This window comes from Ictidomys tridecemlineatus, chromosome 10, assembly GCF_052094955.1.
Source record: "Ictidomys tridecemlineatus isolate mIctTri1 chromosome 10, mIctTri1.hap1, whole genome shotgun sequence".
Classification (NCBI taxonomy): domain Eukaryota; kingdom Metazoa; phylum Chordata; class Mammalia; order Rodentia; family Sciuridae; genus Ictidomys; species Ictidomys tridecemlineatus.
This window is the reverse complement of record NC_135486.1, coordinates 41,920,853-41,936,166: the sequence shown is the minus strand read 5'-3', so window position 1 is coordinate 41,936,166 and position 15,314 is coordinate 41,920,853. Positions and strand designations below refer to the sequence as shown.

The window sequence follows — 15,314 nt, the reverse complement described above, 5'->3', positions numbered from 1 at the left end:
TATAACTTTGAGGACTGAGTCATCTGAATAATATAATATAGAGGTGTTGTATATGCCCTTTTTTTCTTTTTGTTTTTATTCTTTCATTTTCCCCCTCCAAATTTTACTTTTTTAGCATCTGTATTTTTCTAAATACATATGTGAGTTTGTTTTATGTACTCTACTGTCATCCCATGTATTTGCCTACCCTAAATTACTTCCTGTCTATTCTCTTGCTACTAACCCTCTTCACTAGATTTCTCCTTCATACTTCCTAAGATATATTAACTCTATGTCCTCACATTCTACCTCCTCAGCATATCATCCTAAGCCCCACCCCAAGTTTATTGTCCACTGTCAGAAACTGTAAACCTTTTTACAATACTACTGATTATATTTTAGATAACAATTGAATCTAACATTTCTGTACATTAAGACTAAACTGTAAATGTCTTAATAACAATAAATTGCTCATAGGTGCTATATTGTTGATATTGGGATCTGTTAACATTGTCCTTCCCCACAAAGGAGAGGTCTTGGAACCCTACAAGAGCACTACATAAGCCTATAGGATACAAACAAAAACAATCTAGACCCACAGAGCTGGAAAGGAAGACACACGAGCAACATGAAAAGACAAGGGAAGAAAGTACCCCAAACAAATGAAGACACCACATCATTAGAACCATTGGCAGCCACAGCAGGAGCAATGACAGAGAAGGAGTTTAGGATATTCATGGTTAAAATGTTCTGTGAACTCAAGGAAGATATAAGAGAGCAAAAATAGGCAGTGAAAGATCACTTCGACAAGGAGATACATAGACAAATACAGGAAGCAAAAGATCACTACAACAGGGAGATAGAGGTGCTACAAAAAAACCAAACAGAAATACTTGAAATGAAAAAAAAATAAACCAAATTAAAAGCTCAAATGACAGCATCACTAACAGAGTAGACCACATAGAAGATAGAACATCAGACAATGAAACCAAAATATATAATCTTGAAAAGAATATGGACCACACAGTGATAATGGTAAGAAACCATGAGCAGAGCATTCAAGAAATATGGGATAGCATAAAAAGACCAAATTTAAGAGTTATGGGGATAGAGAAAGGCATAGAGGTCCAAACCAAAGGAATGAGCAAACTATTCAACTAAATAATATCAGAAAATTTTCCAAACATAAAGAATAAATTGGAAATCCAAATTCAAGAAGCCTACAGGATGCCAAGTGTACAAAATCACAACAGATATACACAAAGTCACATTATAATGAAAATGAGGAGAACAAGGAGAGAATTTTAAAATCCACAAAAGAAAAGAATGAGATTATATATAGGGGAAAACCAATTAGGATAACGCTGCGAATTTTTCAACACAGACCCTGAGAGCTAGAAGATCCTGGAACAACACATATAAAGCTCTGAAAAAAAAAATGGGTGTCAACCAAGAATCTTATATCCAGCAAAATTAAGCTTTAGATTTGAAGATGAAATAAAAACCTTCCATGATAAACAAAAGTTAAAAGAATTTATAGCTAGAAAACTGACACTACAAAACATCCTTGGCAAAATATTCCATGAAGAGTAAACAAAAAACAACAATGAAAATCAGAGGGAGGTAGTACCCTAAAGGAAAAATTAATCAGAGAAGAAAATAAAGTCAAGTTAAATAACAAAAATAAACAAATATGGCTGGGAATACAAACCATGTCTCCATAGTAACCCTGAATGTTAATGGCTTAAACTCACCAATCAAAAAACATAGACTAGCAGATTGGATTTAAAAAAAGATCCAACAATATGCTGCCTCCAGGAGACTCATCTGATAGGTAAAGACATACACTCACTGAAGGTAAAAGGTTGGGACAAATCATACCACTCACACGGACTACGGAAGCAAGTAGGGGTTTCCATCCTCGTATCAAATAAAGTAAATTTCAAGCCAAAGTTAATCAAAATGAATAAAGATGAACGTTACAAATGCTCAAGGGAACCATAAACCAACAAGACATAACAATCATAAATATATATGCCCCAAACAATGGTGCAGCTATGTTCATCAAACAAATTCTTGTCAAATTCAAGAGTCAAATTTATCACAACACAATAATCTTGGGTGACTTTAACATACCTCTTTCACCACTGGATAGATCTTTGAAACAAAAATTGAATAAAGAGTCTATAGAACTCAATAATATATATAATCAATAACTTAGACTTAACTGACACATATAGAATATTTCAACCTGCATCAAGTGGATACACTTGCTTCTCAGCAGCACATGTATCCATCTCTAAAATTGACCTTATACTATGCCATAAAGCAACTCTTAGCAAATACAAAAAAGTAGACATACCACTGTGCATTTTACCAGATCATAATGGAATAAAATTGGAAACCAATGACAAAATAAAAAATAAAAATTACTCCAACACCTGGAGACTAAACAATATGCTACTGAATGAACAATGGGTTGCAGAAGACATCAAAGAGGAGATTTAAAAATTCTTAGAGGTAAATGAGAACATAGACACAACATATCGAAATCTCTGGGACACTATGAAAGCAGTTCTAAGAGGAAAGTTCATTGCATAAAGTTCATTCCTTAAAAGAAGAAAAAGTCAACAAATAAATGACTTCATTTTACATCTCAAACCCTAGAAAAGAAGAACAAATCAACAGCAAAAGCAATAGAGGCAAAAAATAATTAAAATTAGAGCTGAAATCAATGAAATTTAAAAAAATGAAAAATTGACAAAACTAAAAGATGGTTCTTTGAAAAAATAAATAAAATTGACAGACCCTTAGCTGAGCTAATGAAAAGAAGGAGAAAGAGAACTCAATTACCAGCATATGTGATGAAAAAGGTAATATCACAAAAGACATTACAGAAATAGAGAGGATAATTAGAAATTATTTTGAAAACTTATACTCCAATAAAATAGAAGATAGTGAAGGCATCAATGAATTTATTAAGTCATAAACTTGCCCAGACTGAATCAGGAAGTATACACAACTTAAATAGACCAATATCAAGTGATTAAATAGAAGACACCATCAGAAGCCTACCAAACAAGAAAAGCCCAGGACCGGACAGTTACACAGCCGAGTTCTACAACCCTTTAAAGAAGAACTAATACCAATACTCTTCAGTTTATTTCAGGAAATAGAAAAAAAGACAGTAATTTCAAACCCATTCTATGAGGCCAATATCACCCTGATCCCAAAACCAGGCAAAGACACATCAAAGAAAGAAAACTGCAGACTAATATCTCTAATGAACATAGATGCAAAAATTACCAATAAAATTCTGGCAAATCTAATACAAAAACATATCAAAAAGATTGTGCACCATGATCAAGTGGGATTTATCCTAGGTATGCAAGGTTGGTTCAACATAAGGAAATCAATAAATGTAATCCATCACATCAATAGACTCAAAGATAAGAATCATATGATCATCTTAATAGATGCAGAAAAAGTATTTGACAAAATACAGCACCTCTTCATGTTCAAAACACTAGAAAAACAGGAACATATCTCAACATCATCACAAAGGCTATCTATGTTAAGCCCCAGCCTAGCATCATTTCTAAATGAAGAAAAATTGAAGGCATTCTCTCTAAAAACTGGAACAATGCCCTCTTTCACCACTTCTATTTAACATAGTCCTTGAAACATTGGACAGAGCAACTAGACAGATGAAAGAAATTAAATGGATATGTATAGGAAAAATAATTTAATTTAGCACTGTTTGCTGACGATATGATTCTATACCTAGAAGATCCAAAAAACTCCACCAGAAAATTTCTAGAACTAGTAAACAAATTCAGCAAAGTAGCAGGATATAAAATCAGCACCCATAAATCAAAGGCATTTCTGCATATCAGTGACAAAGACTTTGACATGGAAATGAGAAAAACTACCCTATTTATAATAAATATAAATTAAAAAAATAAAATACTTTAAAAAAGAGGTGAAAGATCTATACAATGAAAACTACAGAACCCTAAAGAAAGAAATCAAAAAAGACTTTGGAAATGGAAAGATACCTTGCTCTTGGAAAGGCAGAATTAATATCAAAATGACCATACTTCCAAAAGCACTATACATATTTAATGCAATTCCCATCAAAATCCTAATGGCATTCCTCATAGAAATAGAAAAAGCAATCATGAAATTCACCTGGAAAAATAATAGACCTAGAATAGCTTAAAGCAATCCTTAGCAGGAAGAGTGAAGCAGGTGGCATCACTATACCAGACCTTAAACTACATTGTAGAACAATGGTAACAAAAACAGCATGGTATTGGCACCAAAACAGACTGGTAGACCAATGGTAAAGAATAGAAGACACAGAGACTAACACAAAATTACAATTATCTTATATTAGACAAAGGCACCAAAAACATATACTTTAGAAAAAATAGCCTCTTCAAGAAATGGTGCTGGGAAAACTGGAAATTAATGTGTAACAAAATGAGATTAAACCCCTGTCTCTCACCATAAACAAAACTTAACTTAAAATGGATCAAGGACTTAGGAATAAAACCAGAGACACTGTGTCTAAGAGAAGAAAAAGTAGTCCCCAATCTTCATCATTGGGATTGGGCCCCAACTTCCTTAATAAGATTCCTATAGCGCAAGAATTAAAACCAAGAATCAATAAATGAGATGGATTCAAACTAAAAACTTTCTTTTCAGCAAAAGAAACAATCTGTGAGGTGAGCATACATCTTGGGAGCAAATTTTTACCCCTCACATATCAGATAGAGCACAAATCTCTAGGGTATATAAAGAACTCCAAAAGCTAAATACCCAAAAAAAATATAACCCAATCAATAAATGGGCCAAGGACATGAACAGACACTTTTCAGAAGAGGATGTTCAATCAATCAACAAATATATGAAAAAATATTCATTGTCTCTAGCAATTAGAGAAATGCAAATCAAAACTACTCTAAGATTTCATCTCACTTTAGTCAGAATGGCAGCTATTATGAAGACAAACAACAATAAGTGTTGCTGAGAATGTTGGGGACAAGTTACACTCACACATTGCTGGTGGGACTGCAAATTGGTGCAGCCAATATGGAAAGCAGTATGGAGATTCCTTGGAAATCTGGGAATGGAACCACTGTTTGACACAGCTATCCCTCTCCTTGGACTATACCCAAAGAACTTAAAAACAGTATACTATAGGGACACAGCCACATCAATGTTTATAGCAGCACAATTTACAATAGCTAAACTGTGGAGCCAACCTAGATGCCCTTCAGTGGATGAATGGATAAAAAAATGTAATATATATATATATATATATATATATATATATATATACAATTGAATTTTACTCAGCAATAAAAGAGAATAAAATCATGGCATTTGCAGGTAAATGGATGGCGTTGGAGAAGATACTGCTAAGTGAAGTTAGCCAATCCCAAAAAAAACAAATGCCAAATGTTTTCTCTGATATAAGGAGACTGAGTCATAGTAGGGAGGGGGAGCATGGGAGGAATAGATAAATTCTAGATAGGAAAGAGGGGTGGGAGGCAAGGGAAGGGGCAGAGGATTAGCAAGGACAGTGGAATGTGCTAGACTTCATTATCCAAAGTACATGTATGAAGACATGAATTGGTGTGAACATAATTTATATACAAATAGAAGTATAAAAAATTGTTCTATATGTGTTATAAGAATTGCAATGCATTCTGCTGTCATGTATTTAAAAAATAAAACCAATTAAAAAAGACTTCCATAGCACGAGAATTAAAGTCAAGAATCAATAAATGGGATAGATTCAAACTAAAAAGCTTCTTCTCAGTAAAAGAAATAATCAGTGAGGTGAATATAGAGCCTAGAGAATGGGACCAAATTTTTACCACATGCACATCAGATAGAGCACTAATCTCTAAGGTATATAAAGAACTCAAAAATCTTAACATAAAAAAAAACCAAATAACCCATCAATAAATGAGCCAAGGAACTGAACAGACGCTTTTCAGAAGAAAACATACAATCAATCAACAAATATATGAAAAAATGCTCAACATCTCCAGCAATTAGAGAAAAGCAAACCAAAACTACTCTAAGATTTTACCTCACTCCAGTCAGAATGGAAGCTATTAAGAATACAAACAACAATAAATGTTGGAAGGATGTGGGGAAAAGGGCACACTCTTACATTGCTAATGAAACTGCAAATTGGTACAATCTGGAAAGCAGTATGGAGATTGCTTGGAAAACTGGGAATGGAACCACCATTTGACCCAGCTATTCTACTCCTCAGTTCCTACCCAAAGAACTTAAAAATAGCATACTAAAGGAACACAGCCACATCAATGTTTATAGCAGCACAATTCACAATAGCTAAATTGTGGAACCAACCTAGATACCCTTCAGTAGATGAATGGATAAAGAAAATGTGGTATATGTACACAATGTACTATTACTCAGAATAAAAAAAAATAGAATAAAATCATGGCATTTGCAAGTAAATGGATGGAGTTGGAGAACAAGTGAAGTAAGCCAATTCCCAAAAAACAAATGTCAAATATCTTCTCTGATATAAGGATGCTGATTTATAATGGAGATGGTGGGGGTGAGCATGGGAAGAATTGATGAACTTTAGATAGCGTAAAGGGAGGGAAGGGAAGGGAGTGATCATGTGGGTAGGAAGGAAAGTGGAATGAGATGGACATCATTACCCTAAGTACATGTATGAAAACACGAATGTGTACTTTGTGTACAACCACAGACATGAAAAATTGTGCTCTATGTGTGAAAAAATGAATTGAATTGCATTCTGCTGTCATATATAACAAATTAAAATAAATAAAATAAAATAAATGAAGTTATCAGGTCAACTTTCCTTGATTCTACAAATAAGAAAACCTGCACTAAAAAGTGGTGATACAATTTTTCCACAGTCACCCTGCTAATAAATGGGGGGGTATGGTCTTCTTATGGACACGTGGAAATGGAACCCCCACCATCAACTCCATATTCACTGTATTTTTTTCTTTTATACTGTAGATTTCTTCTAATTTTCAAATATGGACAATGAAGATAAGAGGAAAAAGTTTTATTTCCTACAATCAAAATCATCTTTCTATAATTAAGCCAAAGCTTTAGGTCTAAATTAGAAGGACTATGAAAAGAAAAAAAATGGTGAAAGTAGCTATTTCTGTATTGAATCCAAGTAGATAAAGATGCACATTTTTCCACATAACAAAATATGGATGATTCAATGGTAATATTTGAGGGGAAGAAGGAGGGTAGAGAAAGAGACATCCCTGTTTCAGTCAGAATATCTATAAATTAAACTACTTACTCATCTAGTTGATTGCTTCCCACTCAACCTAACCCAGTTCAGAAACCATATAAACTGAAACTTTAGCAAGAAAACTTAATATCTCACTTCTTGTGGTTTCCAACATCCCTGCAGCCAGTCATTAGAGATACCCAAGAAGACAGTGCTGATAAGTGAATGCAAAACTACTGTGAAATACACACCACATTTAATGGTTTGTGATATAAGCTTTATATATAAAACAGTGTTCCACTGTGTTTTGCTAATATTATAATCACTGGTCTACAATGATAAAATAAGCAAGAGCAAGTATAATCTTTCCTACAGTCTTAGCTTTTAGGACTCTTAATTTTATGGCCTCCTAACCAGCCACCATGTGATCCAAAGCTGTGTTTCCTGGAGATAGGAAATCAAATTGACAATTTACTGTCAATACTCAGTAAATCCATAATAAAGTCATGTAATAAATTCTTAAGTTTTTCCTAGTGAGCTTTCTCCATAGAGATTAATACTTCTGATTTTCCTTTACCCTGGATGTTTGAGTTCTTGAGCAATTATTGAAAAATACGCACCATAATTAATGCATAGTGTTACATGGATTAGAAAATACATCATAAAATCTTTATGAATTCTAAGTATCCTCACTAGTTAAAAACTTAAATAACTTCAAATGCTAACACCTGCCACTCCCTGAGTTTGGACACACAAAAAGGCAGATGGTTCTAGAGTAATTATTATGGTTCTTTTGCTTAGACACATTTTTAAATTATGTAAACAGAACCAAGCAGAGAGATTAATCAAAATGGAAATTAGCAATACATAAATGCAAAATACCACAAGGATGTTTTCAAGAAGTTTGTATTTTCATTTCTAGTTAAACTTTTTTCATTTCTAGCCAGTGAACATATCTTGAACATGCTTTCATCGGTTATTTCTTGAAAGACTTCCACTTTGAGAAAGACAGCTGACTCATAATTTTGAAAGCTCTTGCAGTTGATTTTGTCATCTCCAGAGAATTCAACAGCCTTGACACAATTTGAAGGCACCTGTCTTTTAACCTCGAAAGATGAAATCACCAGAATAATATCTTAAAGAAGAAAGTACAATTTTCCCAGGCAATCCTTGTTACACCTTGCCAATTCTAGTCCTTAGAGAGAACCCTATTCCTAGAGAGTAAACAATCTTAATTTGCGTGTATATAGGACTAATTAATGTTGTATTTTAGCATTCTCCATAGTTAGAGATTAATTATTGCTTGTTCTTCACTGACTCCGTGAGAAATTGAGCTGAAAATGTTTCTTAAATGGCTCTAGAGTCTAGAATAGCCATGTATGAAGATCTACTATTGTCAACTCACTCTGGGAGCAATGGTCAACAAGTTCTCCCTAACACTCTTGACTCCTGGTCTTAGACATGCTAGACACAGGCTCTGAGACTGCTACTGTATTGGGTCAGCTCCACCATTTGTAGCAAAGGTTAAATATTCATCAAGAAGCTTAACATGAGAGAACAGCCTTTACATTATCTTTTCTCTGTCTCTATATGATCGACACTGAGAAAACAGCCATATTTGCTTCTATTTTCCCCTCAAAACAGAGTCCTCCAAGAGAAAACCCAATTCCTTGAGCAGATTCTCAAGGGCCATGCCATTAACCTAAATGCAGAGTAGTCCCACAGTAGATAGTATCTAGCTATAATCAATAAAACTACAACTTCAAGTGAGTTGAGACATCCCTAGACCAGGCTCAGGAATGTTCTCACCAAACTAATGGTCTCAGATGTTGAAATTTTAATCCTTGAACAATAAAAGACATGAGACCTTTTCAACAATTGAGAGTCTATTGAACTTTTCATTCCTAAGTGGAAAGTAACCTAGTGACATGTACCAGCTATGGAGTCAGTGAGGACGTGGGCTCAACTCCTGGTTCTCCTATGAGTTCCACAAAGCTAGGGGATATTGGGAACATTCTCAGTGTCTAACAATTTTAGTTTTCTTCATTAAAACATAGGAGTTACCTTGTAGGCTTGTTGGGAGAAATTATAAGAGAAAACATAGGTAAAGTTATGTGGTACAGTGCTTAGAACATAATAAGCTTTCATAAAAGGACATTAGTAGGAGTGGGAAAAAAAGAGCTAATAATCATTTGGAATCCACAGATAACTACAGTTTTGAACAGAGCATGCCTAGTGGTTAGTGTTCCCTCCTTTGTTGGATTCCCGATAGAATTAAAGCTCAAGAAACAGGTGATTGACATGAAATCCTTCAGTAAGCATCAGAGCCATTAAGATCAAATGATTTGGGTAGAGTCTCATGTTCAGGGCTACGTTCAATTACTACCAGAAGCTCATAAAATACTTGTTATCATCCAACACTCTGTTTCTCAAACTGCATTCCATTCTTATAATCAAAAAATACAAGGTTTGTAATGTAACAAAAGGTAATGTAACAAAACTTAATTTAAATTTTTTTCTAGCTAAAAAAAAAAGTTTTTCCGACCCTAAAATCCACACTTACTTTCCATGATTATGAATGTCAATATCCCAAAAGCACAGATGATAGCACTTCATACAAACCAGTCTGCAGTAGGAATATCAACAAAACTACTGTAAATATGATGTATAACAAGCATATACACTGTTAATTAAGAGTTTGGATCTTGAATGTCCTCCAAAAGCCCAGGTGTGGAAGGCCTACTGGGACATGGTGCAACCTTTAGTAGGTGGGCCTAAAGGAAAAGAAGTTAGGTCATAGGGTTGTGACCTTGAAGATGATATTGAGACCCCAGCATATTCCTGTTTCTCTCTTTGCTTCACAGCCACCATGAGGGGAAGAGACCTCTTCCACCAAGTGCTCCCACCATAATACATGGTGCCTCCATGGACGCAAGCCCCAGGACCAAGTGATCACGGACTGAAACTGTAACAGGGCAGCATTGGGGAGAGTTGTCTTTGCCGAGTTCTGTAGGGTTATTTCCTCTCCTTAATCCTTTAACATTTTCCCCCTTTTATCCAGCACTGTAAGTTCTAAAGAGAAGCCCCAACTAGATGGTTAAAATGTTAACAGCTAAATTTTTCTTTAGATTCACAAAACCCAGTCCTTTGTTACACTCTTTCTTAGTAACTAACCACATGAAAGTGAAGTTCATTGATGTCATAAGATACATGTCCCAGCTTATGAGGAAACTGCCCATCCTGAAGCCACTCTATAACTCCTTCCTCTCCCCCATAAAACCTCTATGCATCCATAAGCTACTAGAGATACTAGGAGATAGTCCCTCTAACTTCTGCAGGGCCAGTTTTGAATAAGCCTGACTCCTTTCTATCAACTCTCATCTTCCCAATTTTGGTTACTTTGAGCTGTGAACAACCAGGATGTTCAATTTGGGTGACAAAACTTATGAAACTATGAGCCAAAATAAACCTTTCTTCTATTTGTTTATCTATGGTATTTTGTCACAGTAACAGAGAGCCGACTAGCACATTCACAAACTTTATAAATCTATACAATTAAAACTTTTTTAAAAATGTTGTTGTAAAGTACATGAAAAAATGCTCACCATCTCTAGCAGTCAGAGAAATGCAAATCAAAACCACCCTAAGATACCATCTCACTCCAGTAAGATTGGCAGCCATTATGAAGTCAAACAACAACAAGTGCTGGCGAGGATGTGGGGAAAAGGGTACACTTGTACATTGTTGGTGGGACTGCAAATTGGTGCAGCCAATTTGGAAAGCAGTATGGAGATTTCTTGGAAAGCTGGGAATGGAACCACCATTTGACCCAGCTATTCCCCTTCTCGGTCTGTTCCCTAAAGACCTAAAAAGAGCATGCTACAGGGACACTGCTACATCAATGTTCATAGCAGCACAATTCACAATAGCAAGACTGTGGAAGCAACCTAGATGCCCTTCAATAGATGAATGGATAAAAAAAAATGTGGCATTTATACACAATGGAGTATTACTCTGCATTAAAAAATGACAAAATCATAGAATTTGGAGGGAAATGGATGGCATTAGAGCAGATTATGCTAAGTGAAGCTAGCCAATCCCTAAAAAACAAATGCCAAATGTCTTCTTTGATATAAGGAGAGTAACTAAGAACAGAGTAGGGATGAAGAGCATGAGAAGAAGATTAACATTAAATAGGGATGAGAGGTGGGAGGGAAAGGGAGAAAGAAGGGAAATTGCATGGAAATGAAAGGAGACCCTCAGGGTTATACAAAATTACATACAAAAGGAAGTGAGGGGAAAGGGAAAAATAATACAAGGGGGAGAAATGAATTACAGTAGAGGGGGTAGAGAGAGAAGAGGGGAGGGGAGGGGGGATAGTAGAGGATAGGAAAGGCAGCAGAATACAACAGACAAGAGTATGGCAATATGTAAATTAATGGAAGTGTAACTGATGTGATTCTGCAATCTGTATACGGGGTAAAAATGGGAGTTCATAACCCACTTGAATCAAAGTGTTAAATATGATATATCAAGAACTATGAAATGTTTTGAACAACCAACAATAAAAAAAATGTTGTTGTAAGGGCAAAGGGAATATTACTCCTTCATCCTTCCAAGATTCCCTTGGGTAAAGTAAGACAGATTAACTGGAGAAAAGTTTCAAAGAGGTGCCTGGAGGCAATCACATGTGTTATTATCAAATAGCAGTCACCCACCAGTCCAACATGATTTAGAAGTTTATATACCCCCTTTTTATAAGACAGGAAAACAGGGAGTGTAGGCAATTTGAGGACACTTGAGTGATGGTTAGGAAAAACAAATGGTCCAAGAGATAGAAATCAGCTTATAAAAAGATTCTTTTTAGAATTTGAGGGACAGGCAATGTAATGAAAGTCCACCCATGTACGGTTATAGTCTTAGTCTTCTTTTGAGACAGAAAATGAGATCTCAGGGTGGGGATGGAAGGCCATTATATTCTCTTATACAAGTTTAGCTTTAATACAAAAAAGGGCAAATCGAAGTAAAGCCTCTATCAGCATCTGCTAACTTTTGAAGGCTTTTAATTTAAAATAATCAGAATACCATGGTGCTATATGTTGTGTTAAAAAATTTTTGGGCTCCTTCATTGTAAACACAGACGGGTACTGAGGAACAAAACTGACCAAATTATGCCCTTATATTGTGTACCTGTGCAAATATTTAAAAACAAATACCACTATTATGTATAATAATAAAGTACCGATAAAATAAATAAATAATTTTTAAAGTAAATAAGTAAATAATATAAAAAAGGGAAAAACCATATAGATAAGAATAAGTTTATTGCCGCGTCCAGCTAACGGGGCCGAGTCCGGCGAGGGGCGGCGAGGTTAAGAAATACACAAGACACCAAGGTTCTTCATCCAGGAGTCACCACAGGAGTCACCACAGGAATCCACTTTATTACTACCATCATCTCCTTTTATACCCCAAGCAGCAGAAGTGGAAAGTTACTCAAAAGAGGGAGGGAGAGGGGAGAAATTCGGTTGCGACATCTGCCATTGTTAGATACCGAAACTTCCCTTATCAGGAAGTCCACCAGAGCAGAAAAGGTCAAGACGTTCCCGTGGAGCACATATGTCTCAGGGGGATAAACAGAAGAACTGCAAGTCTGCATCATGGCCTTGTGAGCTGGCCACTTTGACTTGCAGAACAAGGAACTGGGGGCTGGGCCTCAGGGGCCAGGGAAGGCCTGCTACCAGCAAGTCCCCCTTTTTTGTTTTTTGCATGTCAAAGGGAATCAAGTAGCCCCTGTTTTAGGTCGTCCACTGCCCCTGCACTGCTTACCCGTCTCTGGGGAGGCCCCATTCCCCTGGCTTAGGTTGCAGTGCAAGCATGGAAGTTGCCTGTCACTGGGTACTACAAGATCAGCTCAGGGTGTTGTGGCCAGCAGGACATTGTTATGGTAAATGTTTAACCGCCTCCATGTACAGGACCCATGACCATCACCGTCAAATGGTAGGTGTAGTTGGACCGTAAGATTAGGCAGCAAAGATCCTAGCACAGAAAGGCAGAGAGGAGAGGTATGCACAGAGGAAAGATATGGCAGAAGTTCTTCTTCCGAGAAGGGCATTCATCTTCGGATCAGCCTGAAGTATATTTCAGAGGGGCGATCATCCATCTCCAATATGTTATTTTTATAAGCCTAAAATTACCATGCAACCTTTTGGAGAATATCAGCTTGATATAATTTTTTTAAAGTTTTTATCTTAAAGACTTATATACCTGGAAAATACGAACACATTTAATATACAAAGAAAAGTAATAGTACCACAATTACATTGATGTTTTTATATTAATCAAGTTTAGCTCTTAAAGAAATAACATATTGCAATATTGCAAAATAACAGTTGTTGTTTAACCATAGTTGTATAATTCTTAATTCCTTCAAGATTACTTGCTCAAAAAACTTACATATATAACCAACTTACATAGACCTTTTTTATCACTTGCTTAAACCCTCTTATTTACTTAATCACATAGACTCTCTTATCCAGAAACACATTTTCCTTCTTTTAAATCCATGCCTAGAACCTTCTAATTTCTCTTTCCCATCTGTTAATTCCTTTTTTATTCACACTTTGAACCAATCCTTGTAAATTTCTGAATTTAGGCAAATTATTCCATTTCAATAAGAGATATTTTGTTATTTGCACAATTGATCACATCTGTTTACTATTTCATGAAAACATAAATAATGTTTAAATGTATAGAATTATACTGTTGTAGGGACGGACAAGGCAAGGCACCTAAGATAGCAGTGAAGATAGGGAAACAGTCTTATTTAGTTGCAGCTAGATTCAGAGAGCACACCTTCTGCTGTAATAAATTAATCCCATGAATCCCAAGTTTAGGTAGTTTCAGAATTTTGCACTCAACATGTAAGGGGAGAGGCTCAGAAGTTCACAGTCTGCAGAAGTTCACAAAAAGCAGGTTTTTTTTTTTTTCTCTGTTCTGGGCAAGTTAACTTTTCAAGGACACCTGGGAAGGAGAGAGCTTTTCCTTCCCTTTCTTTCTTCCCCCTGCCAGCTGTTACCATGGAGCCCAGTTAGTAACTCTCTTATCTTAGAAATGTAGTCAGCACTGTGAAGCCCAGCTCAAGGCCAGAGGCCTTGTTTACATATTTTGTGAAAAACTAGTAAGGGGGTGTCCAGCACCTGGAGTGCTGATTTTTTCAGACAGTGGTCAAGTAAAACAGGGCAACATGAAAAGTGGAAGTTTATCTAAATTAAACTCTTTTGTAGAGATTCTTTTGCTGAAAGTCACTATTATTGAGAAATCCTCCTGTCAGAAACCAAGGACAAGCCTGGGTGATAATCTCAACGAATTTGGTTGCTGTCTTGGTTTTTATTTCTGTTCCTTGTCTATTTAATAGCTTTTTTAGTACGTTGGCCAAACGAAACTTTGTTGTTGAATTACCCATGGTATGTACCTTGTTTCTCTTGAATTATCTTTGAACCAATCCTCCCCCTTCTACCTTAGAAGGTGAGCCCCGTCCGCTTACCCCTGCTTTCCGGATCCCGGTAGAACCTCCACTTGCCGCGTCCGGCTAACAGGGCCGAGTCCGGCGAGGGATGGCAGGGTTAAGAAGTACACAGGACACCAAGGTTCTTCATCCAGGAGTCACCCCAGGAGTCACCACAGAAGTCACCACAGGAGTCACCACTTTATTACTAACATCATCTCCTTTTATACCCCAAGTAGCAGAAGTGGAAAGTTACTCAAAAGAGGGAGGGAGAGGGGAGAAATTCGGTTGCGACATCTGCCATTGTTAGATACCGAAACTTCCCTTATCAGGAAGTCCACCAGAGCAGAAAAGGTCAAGATGTTCCCGTGGAGCACATATGTCTCAGGCGGATAAGCAGAAGAACCGCAAGTCTGCATCATGGCCTTGTGAGCTGGCCACTTTGACTTGCAGAACAAGGAACTGGGGGCTGGGCCCCAGGGGCCAAGGAAGGCCTGCTACCAGCAGTTTATGAAAATGCTTTCATTTGTTGAAGGATTAGAGAGATTACAGGTTAAA

At 36.4% G+C, this 15,314-nt stretch overlaps 1 long non-coding RNA gene across 1 annotated transcript in view; it reads right to left on the bottom strand.

Annotated features, from left to right (window-relative positions):
* Nucleotides 1–15,114, bottom strand: part of LOC144367224 (uncharacterized) — a 70,850-nt gene extending 55,736 nt beyond the window's left edge. Inside the window, exon 1 of the long non-coding RNA XR_013426553.1 lies at nt 14,796–15,114. This is a non-coding gene — a long non-coding RNA (uncharacterized LOC144367224). The remainder of the gene's footprint in view (nt 1–14,795) is intronic.
* Between the last annotated feature and the right edge of the window lie 200 nt (nt 15,115–15,314).